General features: G+C 37.5%; 2 protein-coding genes across 8 annotated transcripts in view; both read left to right on the top strand.

Moving 5' to 3' along the window:
* Window positions 1-3,949, top strand: part of bsnb (bassoon (presynaptic cytomatrix protein) b) — a 93,880-nt gene extending 89,931 nt beyond the window's left edge. For all 3 annotated transcript variants that reach the window (XM_044122912.1, XM_044122911.1, XM_044122913.1), the window contains exon 13: window positions 769-3,949. The gene's annotated coding sequence lies outside the window, so the exon portion shown is untranslated. The remainder of the gene's footprint in view (window positions 1-768) is intronic.
* An 8,025-nt stretch (window positions 3,950-11,974) lies between these two features.
* The window catches only part of erc2 (ELKS/RAB6-interacting/CAST family member 2), a 55,776-nt gene continuing 51,536 nt past the window's right edge, over window positions 11,975-16,214 (top strand). For all 5 annotated transcript variants that reach the window (XM_044122914.1, XM_044122916.1, XM_044122915.1 and 2 more), the window contains exon 1: window positions 11,975-12,093. The gene's annotated coding sequence lies outside the window, so the exon portion shown is untranslated. The remainder of the gene's footprint in view (window positions 12,094-16,214) is intronic.

The raw sequence follows: 16,214 nt of genomic DNA on the forward strand, positions 1-16,214 counted from the left end.
TGGATTTGATCTGGTATCAGAGCAAAGTGGTATGAACAAAAATCGATGCATTGTTCAGAATGTTTTTGTAAAAATAATGAAAACCATGTGTCATTTTCCTGCCACATTACAAGTATGTCTTTCTTGGTCTATCAAATGAAAAAAACTGTTGTAATAAATTAATTAACTGAAATTTTTGTAAACCAGATCAGGTGCTATGGATGAGCTTCACAATGGACTTCCTTTATCAATTGTTCTGATTTTGAGTTGTCTAATTTAGGAACATGTGTACCAAGATTAATCTCATTATAATGACAAAAGTTCAAAACCCTCCTGTAACTGTCTGCTCATTTCTTTTGAGGATTTCACCTTAGAATTTGAGTAGCCAAAGTTGTTTGTAGCACATTCTGAAATTTTAACCAGACTGAATTTTTCCTAAATTTGAACCTGCCATATTTTTTTTTAGAAAAAAGCTTTTTTGGTTGTTTATTTTTCCCCCCTGCACTTGAATTAGCTACTGGCTTATATTGACTTGTTTTCATTTAATCAAGCTGAATTCTTTATTGAACTGTGCATGCACCATTAATAATTCAATACTGCCTTAGGTGAAGATGAGGTTCACTGCCCAAATTCATCTAGAAATAATTTGAATCATATAAATATTAGTTTAACCACATTTCAATATAACGAAACTGTAATTTATGTTTCTTCTGTGTTACAAGTTTATTTATTACAGCCAACATTCAAATTCCAATTATTTTTGTTCACCTTTTTTTTTTTTATTTCCAGGTGAGTAATAAGGAAGTGGTGAAGTTCTGAGAGAAAGCAGCACTTCTTTCTTCATTTCTTTCATCCTGCAGAGGAACGCTCCAGCATGGACTCTGTGAGAAAGCAGTACAATCTTCACTAACAGAAGCAAGGGTAGGGATATATTGGACAAACTGTCCATGCATGTCGCCTCTGATTCAGCTCAGCAAAAAAAAGGAGCCTCACAGCGCCCTCTGCAGCGTTTTAATTGTAACACCACTCGCTTCTGAGGAATGTAGGTTGCACAAGGACTCCAGATTCTACATTGATGCTTTGGGAGCATTCTAAAAGATAAAAAAAAAGATTGTATTGCGTAGGTTTTCCTCGTCTCAAAGGAACCAGTCTTACCCGACAATGACAATATGTACCCGGAAACGACAAAGCTTTTGACAGCAACAACAAACCAACTCGGAGATTCCTTCAAAACCCTGGAAATGCTTCTCCACAGTACATTCCAGTATAGGGAGCTTGACCCGTTCTCTGAATGTGTTTTTAATTTATCGTCTCTTCGTTACTGTGTCTACAGAATGCATTGTGTAAATGTGGACACAAGAATGCACGCACAAATGGAAAAAAAAAAAAAAAAGAAAAAATCCGTAAAAAATAAGCCCATATCAGTTCTTTTTTTCACCACTTATATAAGATGCCGCTACTCATTAGGTGTTGGTTTTTTAAAGGAAGGGACTTACTACCAGCGTGCCCATACATGTGAGAATCACACAGATGAGAGGACCAAATGAAAGAGTGGCCACGGCTCTTTATCAGCCATTGCTAAGCCATCGTTATGGACATCCTTTTTTATTGATTTGTCTCATCTTTTATTGTTTATTTTGCTTTCTTGTTCTTTTGCCTGATAATGAATGGAAGAGCCTTATTCACTTATGTTTTTACTTGTATACCTCATGTTTTAAAATGTCCATATCATTTTGAATTTCTTTTTACACTGTATACTATTGTATGTATATAAAAGAAATCAGAGATCTATGATGTAAATTGTCATTTATGTATTTAATGAGTCACTCTCCGGTGAATTTCGTTTTTGTTGTTGTTGTTGTTGTTGCTATGTGTTTTCTTTTTTTGTAAAAGTTTATATTTTCACTTTGTATTTGTTTGATTCTGTTATTGCATAAAATAATTTGCTTCTTGGTTTTTAAAAGCAATAGCATGCAGCAAATGGTATATAGCACAATGGTATAAATGGTTTTTTTTTTTCTCTCAATCAGTGATGGGGGAGTATCAAACAAAAATCAGTAATAAAAATCTGTCAGAGGGTTTACAGCCACAGCACCACATGTACAGACATGCATGATAATGTTTGGATGCGTAAAAGCATGCAGAAAGGCCAACACGCTCTCTCTCTCTATATATGTCTGTTACAAGCTCATACACACACCCAACACTTTGCAATCCCAGTTCCACTTCAGAGCCAAGGCTAATTGAGTTTTCACCAAATAGACTTGTTAACCTCTTGATGATTAATGAGGTTACCAATCCACTAACAAGCTGGGCCCACTGCCTCTGTTTCTGCAAGACACACACAGAACAACACAGACACAGGAGAGGACAAAAAGCAATTATCAAAGTCAAACGTTCTATGCAATGACTCATTTTGAAACGTGGAAGTGACTCACTCTAAAGCAGTTTAGCACCGTCGCTGTACTCACAACAAGACATTAGAATCATGAACAAAAAAAAAAAGGTCTAAAAAAAATAATAAATAAGTGAAATGAAAATGTTTTTACCTGGAATCCTGTCTGTATAAATTTGAATACTGAGTATTGATCTAGACTTGTTTTTATTTTCGTGGCATGTTCTTAACCCTCCTCACTCTCCCTAAAAAATGGGGAATGGTGGGGACTTGTTGCCAAAGGGTAAACTTGTGTAGACTGTCAGTTTTATGAATGTCCACCATCGTGTTGCTTTTGAAGCATGGGGTTTTGCTTGGCTTCATCTGGCTGTTGTTTATGTTTCTTTTTTTTTTTTTTTTTTTTGTTTTGTTTTTGTAATCCCTCATTCAGTCGTCGTGCATTTTGGCTGACCTGTTTGGCTTGCAGTGACTGTCTGTGCTGCTATGAACCTGTACTTCAGATGGTCGAGCACTTCTCATCAATTCGTGTCAGTGTACATATTGGGTGTCAGTATAACCTGTGGGGTGAATGGAATGTTTATATTGGATATACGTCATTGTTGACTCAACCCACACAGCAGCCAAGCCATTTGAAAAGTGCATGATTAGATTATTCTTGAACGTTATACTCGAAATAATAATAATAAAAACAGAGAAGTCAAGCATGATTTTAAGAAGGTTTGCCTCACAAACCTTGACTCTAACTGGCCAATGATGATAATATCAGTGAGTTGAAATGTTCAGCCAGTCATTCACAAATCAGGGCATGTCATTTGGAAAGCACAAGCCTGACTGGTGGAGCTCGGCAGAGTGCAAGAACAGAGGTTGCGTAACGGCGCCTCTGTTAAAATGTGCGGCAGAACAAAGCGGAGGTGCAGTGTGGTCGATACGAGATGAAAACAGCCGTCAGTGCAGCCACGCGGATAAGCAGGGAGGCAGAAGGACACATTCTCACATTCCTTACTGTAAATACAACCTCATTCCTCTGTACAGCTTTTCAGTTTGGAGTACGGCTGTCATGTGCATCCCCATGCCGTATTTGCTGCCAACTTTTGTGTATAAAAAATATTTATTATGACCACAATAATGATAATGAAACTTAATAATAATAATGATGATGATGATTATTATTATTGCATAAGCCTAGTGTATGTGACTGACTTGTACTGACTCTTTGCAACAGTGGAACAAAACTCATGCACATATCCACCCATCCAGTGTGTGTAGAGTTTCTCTACGTATCGTATCAAGAAGCCTTTGTCAGGCTAATACAAGGTTATCAGTTTTGATGGATATGATCTCCGAGGTGAGACGAGGGGGAAAAAAAAAAAGAAATCTGGAAAATGTCATTCACTGTTGTAAGTGCAATGGGCAAAATGTCAGTCGTGTATCCATTGTGAAACCCTTGTGTTCTATTCAGTGTATTCCTGTAAACAGATAGAGTACATTTTGGTGCATCATGTCAAGTAATGTGAAAATATTGACCCTGCAATTTCCAAACGGAGAAACGAATAAAAAGAAAAAAGTTTATTGTGACTATTGTGTGCAGACTCTATGTCAAGGTGGGTGTGTGTGGTTCGCTCTTGGTTGTAGCAAGGTAAGTTTTGTTCAAGGCTTACTGCTGATGCAGAAGAGAGATCTAGAATAAGACCTCGACATCTATGAGACTGTTCGGATAAGAGAGGGCTTTGCTTGCAGAGGTGGTGATGATTTATCCTAGTGTGGGTGGTAGAGAGAGCGAGAAGTGTGAAGAGCCGTGCTTGGCAATGCGCTGGGAGAGATGGAGGTGTGAGGATGATTCTGTGCAAGAAAGAGAAATCAAACTTTTCCGTCTGTTGCTTGAGGATTTGTAAATGCAAAATTCAGGAGAGGGCTCTTACTATGTTGTTTTTGTTGTGTAAAAATGCAAAAACGGAGTGCAAAGCTACGTATTTGAAGTTGTTCACATTTTATAACATTGTCCTTGCAAACTTTGGTGTGGGCAATTGGTTAATGAAAATGTAGACACTCAGTACTTTAAATCAGAAATGTTTGGCATGCTGATGTATTCATCCCCTTTTGCTTTGAGCCATAAGCCTTCATAAGTCACCTAATTAGTAAGTTTCAGTTCACTTTTATTATTTCAGAAAATACTACGTTGAGATTTGAAATCCCTTTTCAGTAGGGTCATGGAAAAGGGTCAAGGAAAAGGTTTAATACATCATTTTTAATATTGTCAAATACAATCAAGGTTGGGGTGAACCATGAAAACATCTGCATATTTCCATATCCTCAAAACGCATTCTGCAGCTAATTCCAGGGGGATGGAGCTGCAAATTAAAGAATCCCTCTTTCTATCATCAGTCTAGACCTTCGGGATTGTGAGAATGCAGACAGACAATATGAGAGCAGGGATTTTAACATCAGATCATCTTTTTTGTTGACATGGCTTAGCAGTCATGCTGGTAGATGTCCAACAATTGCTATATAAATTCTTTAGTAAATAGAGTCCACCTGTGTCCATGGTTAGGGCCTGCAGAGAATATCAGGACAGCCAGTTGTCATGCACTCCACAAATCTGGCCCTTATGAAAGAGTGACAACAAGACTGTTTTTCCTGAAAGAGCCATTTGAACTCCAGTTGACAGTTTGCTCAACCCATGTAGGGAGTGCAAGAAAGTGCTCTGGTCAAATGAAACCAAGAGTGAACTCTTCGACCAAAGTAGAAAAACCATTTTGCATCTGAATGCCAACCCACCCTGTGGTGAAACGTGGTGGTGACAGCATCATGGCCTAAAGATGTTTTTTTTTTTTCCAGCAGAGATGGGGAAGATGGATGGAGTCAAACACTGACTTAAAGGTTAGGAGCCACAAAGAGCTGGGTGGAGCTTCACCTTCAGGACAACAACCTTAAAGAATGCCTGAAACCTTTAGATAAAATATTTTAAAGTGTGGGATATCTAGCACCCCCCCCCCCACATCCCCATCAGATAGCAAACAAACAACTGTCAACCCTCTCACCCCCCTACTTGGATTACTACCATTATTTTATGTCAAATCTTTGCTGCTGCCATGTTTGAAGTTCCATTCATGTTTCATTGATGAGAAATTAATGCAAAACCTGATTTAGCTGGGTTCATTTTTTTTCCAGCTTCTGGTGCATATCTGGTATTCGGTAGTCATCCTACGGGTGTACATACAATTTTTACAGCACTTATTTTCTTTTTTTTCCCGTCTTTAAAGTATTTCTCAGTTTTTGGGCACAATTACCTTCATACATGAGTTTATCCGCCTACATAAAATCCAGTCATAATCTGTCAGTCAAAAGACTTTATGCATAAAGGATTCATGTTAGGATTATTTTCACTGACGTTTTCTGTTTGTTGCTCCTTACCTGATGTACATCCACACTGCTCCACATCAAACCTGTTCCAGTGATGATATTGTATCTATTCTAGCAAGGTTTAAATATATCATAACACTTTTGGTAGAAAAACAACTTGGCTTGACTATAATAACAGGACTTTTGAGATGCCATGTGCGGCTAGCAATCCCATCTGCAGAAGAAGACTGCCCTCTGCTGGACTAGAACAAAACTGAAGGCACAAAGTCAAAACAATATTGTGCGGTTTCCAACTGTAGGATAATTAAAAATATTTCTAAAATAATTAGTATGTGCTGATGGTGCACATAATAAGATAAGGAGAAATCGAAATTGTTGATAGCATTATATCAGCAGCTTTGACCCAGAGAGCATTCTGACCTTCCAGCTGCACGGCTGCCAACATCAAAACCCTCCAGCAGGTCATCGCCACAGCCCAGAAGATTACCTGCTGTCCCGGCCTTCACCAGAAGAACTGTATGCCAGTCACTTCCTGAAGAAGGCAGTAAACACGGTCAGAGGCCCCTCCCACCCTGGACATCATCTGTTTGAGCTTATTTCAGATGCCACAAAACACATAAAACCAAAACAAAGATACTAAAGAATGTTTCTACCCCAGACCCATAAGTGCACAAAACTCTGTGCGAACGATGTAGCAACTATATAGTGTATTGATTGGATTCCTAAGTGTTTAATATTTTAATTATTGCTCTTTTCACTGTTTTGTTTTGTTCTATGCACCTTGAGTTCTGCCAATAATTGTGTTGATTTGTGCTTTAAATGATTGGAATGGGCCTTTAGAAATGTTGCTCCATACGTTTTATGCTTGATTTATCTATTCTACAAACAGTTGTTTGGGATCATCGTCCTGGTGGAGATGTGAAAGATCGGGTTACTGGTCAGCACCCACTATGTTCATGGTGATGTTAATCTAGTGTGGACGGTGACACTGAGCAGATATAATGAAACTCGAGTCTTCATGATTCCTGGATTGCTCCTGAACATCATGATCAATGTCCTTTACTCTTTGGGCCAAATGGTTCAAATTTGGGCACAATTGTGTTTCCTAACATGACTATGATCCTGAACACCTAATCATGCTGCTTTTAGCTGGGACAAAGCTGAACTTTATTGAAAATCTATAGTCTATGCTTTAACATCAGCACTCTGACAAGAACCCAACCAATTTAAACAGGATCCACCTCTTCTACTGGAAACAGTGATCAAACATGCAGAAGCAGCCAAGCCAGGAACTTGTTGGATCCAATGACATGAAAATATTTATTGAGGTATAATTTGTCTTTTACCACTTATTAAGGGTGTTTGTACACTTGTGACTGCATGTGTAATTTTAAACCCACATAAATTTGAAAAAAAAAACATACCCTAGTTCCTATATTTTTCATTTTTATAATCTTTTTGCTAGATGCAGGGTGTCTGTATGAAAATTAAAGAATTTTAGTATTATCCAGCTCTGGAGAAGTATTTGTTTTATTTCCTGTCCCAGGAGTCAGACACCTTTACAATGCAAATCCGTTTTTACCTTCTGTCCCTTTTTTTTTTTTTTTTTACTGTTTTTGTTTCTCTCTTTTCGTTTTCCTTCCTTGTGTCCTTTCTTCCTTTGTTGGTTTTGTTGTATTTTGTGTCTTCTTTTCCTTCTTTCTTTCCTTGATTTCTCTTCAAGCTTGCACTGTTTAAATATTTGCCAAATTCATAATGCACATTTGTGTTTTGCATTTAATCTCAAACAACTGAGAAAAGTGTGACCCTTTAACATGAAGCATGAAGGATAGTTTTCTTAGACATTTCTGTATGGGTAGAATTGCCGATTGATTAGCAGACTCCAGTTATCATCTAGATTGCTTGACCTCAGTGTCCTCAGATCAAAGGCATAAATGTAAAGTCATTAAGCTGTAATTGGGGTGCCTGCATTCATCCATTTCCTGAAAGCCGTGACAAGAGCCAGTGCCTCTGAAGATTAACCACTTATTAACATCGGCGGTGACCTCCGAGAAGAACTTCATGACTCATGGGAAAGTGATAGGAAGTACAGGAACTTGAGGCTGAATAGTTATCCTGCAAATTAGATATTTGTCATTGTTACAGTCAAAGTTCTAACATGGATAACTGGAATTGAGTGTCAAAATGAATTGGATTCATTGGCTGACGAGCACCAGCTTGTACCAATATTTTATGATGTAACTACAACATTTTTAAGCTCTTTTGCTCCTTAAAATCTACGGGAAACTCTAATAAATAACACAAGTGATTAAGAATCCACTTAAAAAGGATTAAGCATGCCACAGGAAGCAGATCCATAACCCAATCAGCCCTGAATCCTGCAGGCTGTGGAGTGGATCATGGAGCTAATTGTGGCTGAAGGAGAGCTGCCAGCTCAGGTTTTCCAGTCTCACCCGTCACTCATCCATGTGTTTACTGACAACCATCACACACTACCAGGGCAAGGAAAATAACTGCAGGATACGGATAGGTAAAGTGAGTAAAGATTATGTAGGGCGAGAAAGTAACAAACACACATGCTGAGTGATGTGATGACAGTGAGTAAGGCTGAATTGAAAAATGGTGTTTAATGGTAATTTGTTTCACTGAGTCTCTCCTCCTTTATATATTTTTGTAAACTAGCCAGCTATTTTTAACAATTTAAATCTTCCCTAGTAGCTTCACTGATATATATATATATATATATATATATATATATATATATATATATATATGGAATTGAGTGTCATTTTGACACTCAATTCCAGTTATCCATGTTAGAACTTTGACTGTAACAATATATATATATATATATATATATATATATATATATATATATATATATATATATATATATATATATATATATATATATATATATATATATATATATATATATATATATATATACATATATATGAATAAATCTTTAAATACTTGAGATCCTTTTAAAAACTCTGACTGCCAATTTTAATAGCGCAGACAGCAAATACACCACAATATGAAGGAAAGTAACTCAACTTGGTTACGTATAGGAGAGCAAAAATACACTGGTTAGGTTATTGTTGTATTTATCTGTAAAAGCAGAATTACCTAAGTCAATGCAATGTCTGCTTAAGTTACTTTTATTTGTTATGCAATCAGTGTTGTCTCTTACTTTCTTTGGAAACTTGTTCACCCATTTGGTTGAATTTTCTGTCAGAATATCATAACAAAATTCCAATGTGTTTGCTAAAAAATATATTTTTCTTGTTTCTCAAAAATGTTAAAATATGACTTAAGCAATTATGCTACTCGGCTGACGATATATAAAACTTAACCTAACTTTGTATTAATTGAAAGCCAAGAGTAACAAAGGCCAGAGAGTTTCTTTGTCAAACTGTGAATACATTTGTTCATAGCATACTCTTTTCACGCCTTCACTGCTTGTCTGTGTCCATGACAGGGAGTTTGACAGGGAAAAGCAGAGAGCTGGTGTTTGTTCAGAAATGCTGATGTCTCTCCTTTAAGTCCTGTCAGCTGTACTTACTGTCAGTGTTTATAAAACGGCACAGAGTACCTATAATTTCATTTTGCCTGAAGGAAGGAGGAAGATCGCAGCCAGCGCTGCAGCCAGGAGGGTTGTTCTGTTTTGAAAATGCGTACCGGGCTGTCTCTTCACACATTAATGGAGGACACTCTCACCTCTCATGATGGCAGTTATGATGTCATGAGATCAGACAGATTTATGTTACAACAGAAAAGTGCTCAGGGGATTTGCAGACAGTCATTGTATCCTCAGGGCAGCCTGAATACTATAGGAATATGCCGGAGCTTTAGCAGATAGAATATCACGACAGTTGTTTCATTTTAAAAAACATAGCCTTGGGGCGTGCTCCGGTGGCATAGAGGGTAGCGCGCCCCACACCTGGAGGCCCCCAGTCCTCGACGTGGGCTCGATTCCTGGACGCGACGACATTTGCCGCATGTCTTCTCCCCTCTCCTTCACCTCCTCCTGTCAGCCCACTGCTGTATAAGGGACACCAGAGCCCACAAAAAGACCCCCTGGTGGGGGAAAAAAAACATAGCCTTGTTCTCACATTTCAAGGCTTAGATACTTGCTTGATGATATTTTTCATAGCATCCTTCAACAAATTAGTCTACAATTAGTCATAAAATGTTGGAAAATCTGTAAATATTCTTCAGTTTCTAGGCTTTCTGGGTTGCATCACACCTTCAATCAGTGGATGTCAAAACTTTGCCCACCCCTGAGAAAAGTCCTTGTTTGTGGGATACAGAAGTGTGAGACCACAAAAAATCATATCTGAGCTTTTTCCAACTTCATTGTATTATAATATTATAGTTTAGTTTTCAATTGAACTGAAAACTAAACTAATCTTTTACATGAAGAAGAAGAAATTAAAAAAAATATTTTTAATTATTCTCAAGAAACACTGGAAAGAAAGATATTTTATACGTTATCATGATACATTTTACTACTTTGCCTCTTCAGTCTCTAGTTTTGTCTAAATCTGTGCTCATACATTTCATTGCTCAGCCAGGCCTGAGTACTGACTGACTGACCCACTGAGTAATACACTGGCAGTGTACTACTGTGATTTTACCTCAAAATGAAACACCAATTAGGCTATGGTGCATCTGAATAAAATAAATAAATAAAAATTCTGACTTTAAAATTAGAATTCTGAGTTTAAACTCAGAATTCTTTTTTTTTTTTTTTTTTTTTTTTTTTGGGTGGCCCTAATCCTCTTCCGTACTCTTCAGACAGTGCTGTACTGTTTTCTTTTTGCCAAGTGTCAGGCAAAAGGAGTGAGAAAACCTTTTGGTCCCCAAACTTTGCTTTAAATATCCTTCTTCTCCCCAACATCTCATATCATCTTTCGCTATTTCTGAAACCAAAACTCTTGGTTTCAATGACGGTATCTACGGTATCTACGGTATCTGACGGTATTTGAAGTTCTTTTTTTAATTTGTTAGAAAAAATAACACAGTATTCTCAAAGAACATTGAAATGCAGTTGCATTTAAAAAACACAATGACAAATATGTACTCATTTACTTGTTTTACAGTGGTTTGCAAAAGTATTTATAACCCCTGAACCTTCACATATTTTAAGCGACAACCACAAAATTAAATTTTTTCAGTTAGGATTTTTTGTTGTAGACTACACAAAGTAGTGCGTGAGTGTGAAATGGATCGGAAAACAATCCCATAACTCTGACATTTGAGGAGACTGGCTTCATTAAATCTACCATTGAAATAAAGTCACTTTTCCAAACCAATAGAGCAAGCAGAATGAAAAGTAACACTGTACATCCCCGTTGTACAACTGTAGCTGTAGTGGCAGCATCATTCTTTGTGGATCTTTTTGTTCAACATGAACAGGATCGGACTGGAAAATGGAGATAGTTCTATACAGGGTAATCCTGGTAGAAAACATGTGAAAGGTTGCAAGAAACTTGAAAATGGGATGGACGCCCTGTGACAAACTGACCAAACTCCAACAGAACAATACAGTTCAAAAATATATTGTTCCCAAAGGGAAAATAAATTATAGTTCATTCAAATCAAAACATAAACTCACTTGGGAATCTTGGACAAATACGGAAACATTTTCACAAATGTTTTCCGTCAGCTTTGATTCCGTTTGAAAGTTTTTGCAAAGTACTGGCAACATTTTCCATATGTAGGCATAAATGTCAGAAGAGTTACCGCTGTAATTGCAGAGAAATGTGTTTCAACAAACTGTAGAGTCAGAGGGCTTGTAAATAAATACACACCACACTTTTCAGAGTTTTGTCAGTAAAAAAAAAAACATCCATCCTTTTTCTTTCAGTTCAGTCATCCTCTAGATTGAGTTCATATATTACATAGAAAAACAGGTAAAATTAAAAATTTGGAATAAAGTTCAAGGGGTATTAATACTCCTGCAGAGCACTGTAATTAAAAAACAAACAAGTTTCGAAGCCGAATAATTCGGGTCACCTGTATGAATTGATCCAAAACTAGTAAACATCTGGGAAAGATGAGCAGCCTAACTGAATATTATCAGCAGCAGCACCAGATAGTCGCGACCGAAACCGAGGCCGCTCTCCCGTGCTCTTTCTCTCTCCTCCCCCTGCATGTGATCCGCCCATCCCTTCCTGCCAGCTGCCACTTGCCGTATCGCAGTGATGCTGCTCGCGGCCGTGTGGAGGAGGAGAGAGAGGCTGCCCGCTGCCCAATGACAGCGCAGGATGCTGAGAGAGGCTGTTGGGCTTGAATGGAGGCGACAAGATGCCGTCCAGAGCGACCAAGGAGACCAATTGACAACTGAAAAGGTATGCCTTGTATCTGTTGATATTTTACCACTAAAAACTAATATGTACTATTTTAATGTTAGAAAGAATGACGCCTGAAATACGTAACGTGTTCGCCCCCGGTTTTTTTGTGCGCGTTTTTATGAGCGACACACCGGGGTAAAAAGAAAAAAAAAAAAGAAAAAAAAAAAAGAAGCAAAGGCTGTGTCCATTTAACCAAATCGTTCCTACTCGCTTAATTAAACGAGACAACGTAAGCCAGCCGGTTCCTGGAAAATAATATTACGTTATGGTCGCGAAAAGGCGATGACAGAGCGCCGTTGTTCCTAAAAATAAAGATTTCCCCCACACGACAGGTTAGAGTGTTATATTTCAGGCGAGCATGTAGGCCCGGTGTGCTGTCAATTGCTCGGTCGTGCCCTGCTAGTCTCCATCAATTCCACCTTCAGATCACAGCTGGCAACATATTTTAATTTATAGGAGCTATTTCTGAGCAGCAAAGTCTGCTAACGCTGGCATTTGGTGACGTGAGTGCACGGGCCAATTTGGAGACATTAACATCTCATCCAGTTTGAGTCTGGAGGAGGCATGGAGGCGTCAGGCTTCTGTAGTAGAATGCCTGATGAGGAAGCTGGATGTGTTGCATCTGCTCTTTCATAGAAAATATCAACAAGATTTCCCTACATGTTATATGTTTCTCAATGCCATATAACTCCACACATTGCGCTATTTGTATGATGGCTTTTTAAATGTCATGACTGCTTCATTGAACAACCGGCTTCTTTCTCCAAAGGCAGTGCCTGTGGAAAAATCTTTGTTTCAGGACATCTGTATCCTCTCTGCTGTTTCTGCACCACCGCACAGCCAGATTCATTTCCACGTTGCCTTCACTCTGGCATTTGCTGATTTGCTGATCAGATGTACATGTATGTACTGAAGATCTCCCACCTCCGATACAGAAAGTGGGGTGCAAAAGAAAAAAAAAAAAAAAGAACATTGTGATCCAGGTCAAAAAACTATCTCGCTCAAAACCGTGCTATTCAAAGATTCATAAAACTGAAGAAATGAGTCAACAAATGGGTGATATGGCCCATTACTCTGGGCGGCAGAGTCTTGTGGGTGCAGCATGCAAGGTTACAAGGCAACATAGCTCATTGCCCTGGTTGCCGCAGTCTTGTGTGTACTTCATAGCGATTTACAGGACAATTTAAATCACTATGCAGGGCAGCACTGTCTTGTGGGCGTGTTAGAAAGTTCTAAAGTCAATATGGCCCTTAACCCAGGGTAGCACAATCTTTTGGGCATCCCATTCAAGTTTAACCAAGGCCTTGTTTCAGAATTGGCTGTGTTTTCAATATGTTCAATTGGAATAGCTGATATATTTTCACATTTTCAGAGCCGTGTTAGTAGAGTCATGTAATATTTCTTGTCTTATCAGCAAGTGGACACCTAAACCAAATCATTCAATCCCCAACTTATTTCACTGGTGTTTTGACAAGCATTTGTACAGTTGGTAACCAGCCATTTTATAGCTGTGCATTTCATATTATTATATTGATAGATTTTGAAAGGGATAACTTGCATTTAACCAATATTTGACAAATAGGTTAACAGCAAATATAGATAATTAAATAATTAAACTATAGAATTAAATTTGCTTGTGCAGCTCTATTGCTTGGAATAAGGTAGAAAACAACAGAATGAAATGCTAAGAAGTCAAAGTAAAACACAACATTGCTACCTATTTTAAATCAAAGCTGTAAATTGGAGAATTAAAACATTATTTTACAGTAGATGCCCACTCCTCTGCTCTGTTAGCAGTAATAACCACATCGGCTGATAATTTCTACAAAAATCCCCTTACTCTTAAGTGGGAAATTGATAGGAGTGTGTAACACTGGGAACCATTAAAAAACCCCTCAGTATTCTAATCGCTAAAGTTGAAAAGGGATCACAAAAGGAAATCTATCTTCATCTTGCTTTGGGCGCTATAGAGGTTATCGTCATGAAGCTGTTTTATAAAAAGAACCAAAAGGAAACCACTTGTGGACTACAGCACTCGCCACATCAATTAGAGTGAAAATCTGTAAAAAGCCTTGAAATAGTTTAGTCTATTGCAGAAACAGATTCTGAGTCATTTTATGAAAAAATCAAACAAACAAACAAACAAAATAAACCAAAAATTTTTATTTGAATTCATTCGTTCAGTGGAGAAGAAATCCTGCATAAGAAATAACATTTTCTCAAAAAAGCATCACCCATAGACAAATGTAACTGAAGCATTTATTTTTAGGTAGATCATAGTTTTGTGTACATTTTCATGAGTAATAGTAGGGGGAAATAAGCAGATTTGACATGGAGGCACATTTCTGTTCCCTTCATGGAATACAGAAAAATATTGTATTTAAAGTTAGGCAGATTTTTGTTAAGTCTCATAAATCAAATGGCATCAGAAATTTAGTTAAATGAAGTTTATCTGGTTGCAAAGCACAGTGAGGAGGATGACACATAACATTTAAAAAAGGAAAGAGGAACAAATAATTCATTAATTAAAATCTACTCTTAGTTCAAGCAGCTGTTACAGACATAAATTAATCATAACATTAAAGCAAAAAAAAAAAAAAGTAGAGTAAATAAAAGGATTTTAAATCAACACAAAGTCAGAGTACATCTGGAATTAAACTACTGACCCAATTCAATTAAAATAAGGCTGAATTAGGACTACATTTAATTTGTAAAAGTCAGTTATAGGACAAGCCCTGAAGATAAGTCTTTTGTTTACTTTACAAAACCCACGATTTTCATACTGCAACATTTTTTCTAGATTTCTGGTGGAAGTCCACAATAAACCCTTGAAAGTAATTTACTTTAAGGAATTTCCAAATACGTGTCAGTAAATGTGGAGGTTGCTGCACGTTTCAGGCAAACTGACAGCAGCGTAAAATTAATATCAACAGGAGAAAGACATGCAGTGGAGTACAAGTGAAAGTGTCGTCATCACATCCCAGATTATTAGCTCAGCAGCCCTGCTCTGCTCACATAATTTCCCCATTTAGTTACAGTTTTCCTGAAAATCCTGTTCCACTTATGTAACTAATAGCCGTAACAAGAAGGCATTAAAAACGTTGGATATATTGTGCAGTCTGGAATGGACATTGTTTGTGATAAGGAAAGGAACGGTTGGCAGGCAAAAAGAAAAGAAAAAAACAAAACAATGGCAGAGTGACTCCCTTAATCAATGACCCATCAGTGGTGAGGTACACAAAAGCTGACAAACACTGACTCAAAGGTGCGTCACAGGAGATGCAGCCCAACACATGAACTGATTTATCTACACTACTGGTGGATCAAAGAAGCAAACACGTGTTTATCTTCCTCAGAAGTGTGCAGCAAGCCTGCTGGAACTTGTGCTGGATGCTGTTTTGTCTGAACCCCTGCTGGATTCTGCTTTTCCCACTGATATATATTTACCCACCAGACCTCACTGATCTGATCTGGCTGCATTTTTGAACTCTGGTTTACTGTTTGTGATATATATTTTAAAGAGGAACAAAAAGAAATGTTCTGCAAATTCTAGTAACTATGAGGGAATATTATCCCTTTGCATCAAAGCAAATGTTGCCAGCTTTTATATAATTAAAAAAAATAAATAAATGCATTGGAAAATATGTTTTGAGGAGTTTTAAAATACCAACAGCTCTTAATTGTGATGCATTTAGTGGAGAAATGATCAGATTTTTTCACAAACCGATCACAGATGAGTACAGATCAAGGTAAATGCCTTTTTTGAATCATCTCTGATTCAAATTCTCTGAATATAAAAATGAGAACATTTTCTCATTGCAAATTAAAATTTGTTGTTCTGCTGACTTATATTTATTTCTATATCTACGCTCTCATAACTTTATCTTACGGATGGGAATGACTTTCTGAATTTTATGTAAAGCCCCTGTCATGGGTAATTTTTGCGTATTTTGTTTGTCGGAGGAACCTGTTGACACATGGATTCCTCTTTTTATGAATAATCTCTTCATCTGTCCTTTAAATTAAAGATATACAGGAATTACTTAAAAAGAAGAAAACAAACAAACAAACAAACAAACAAACCTTCCCCTTGTCACTATTGCTATATTCAGCCACAG

Source organism: Gambusia affinis, linkage group LG07, assembly GCF_019740435.1.
Source record: "Gambusia affinis linkage group LG07, SWU_Gaff_1.0, whole genome shotgun sequence".
Taxonomy (NCBI): domain Eukaryota; kingdom Metazoa; phylum Chordata; class Actinopteri; order Cyprinodontiformes; family Poeciliidae; genus Gambusia; species Gambusia affinis.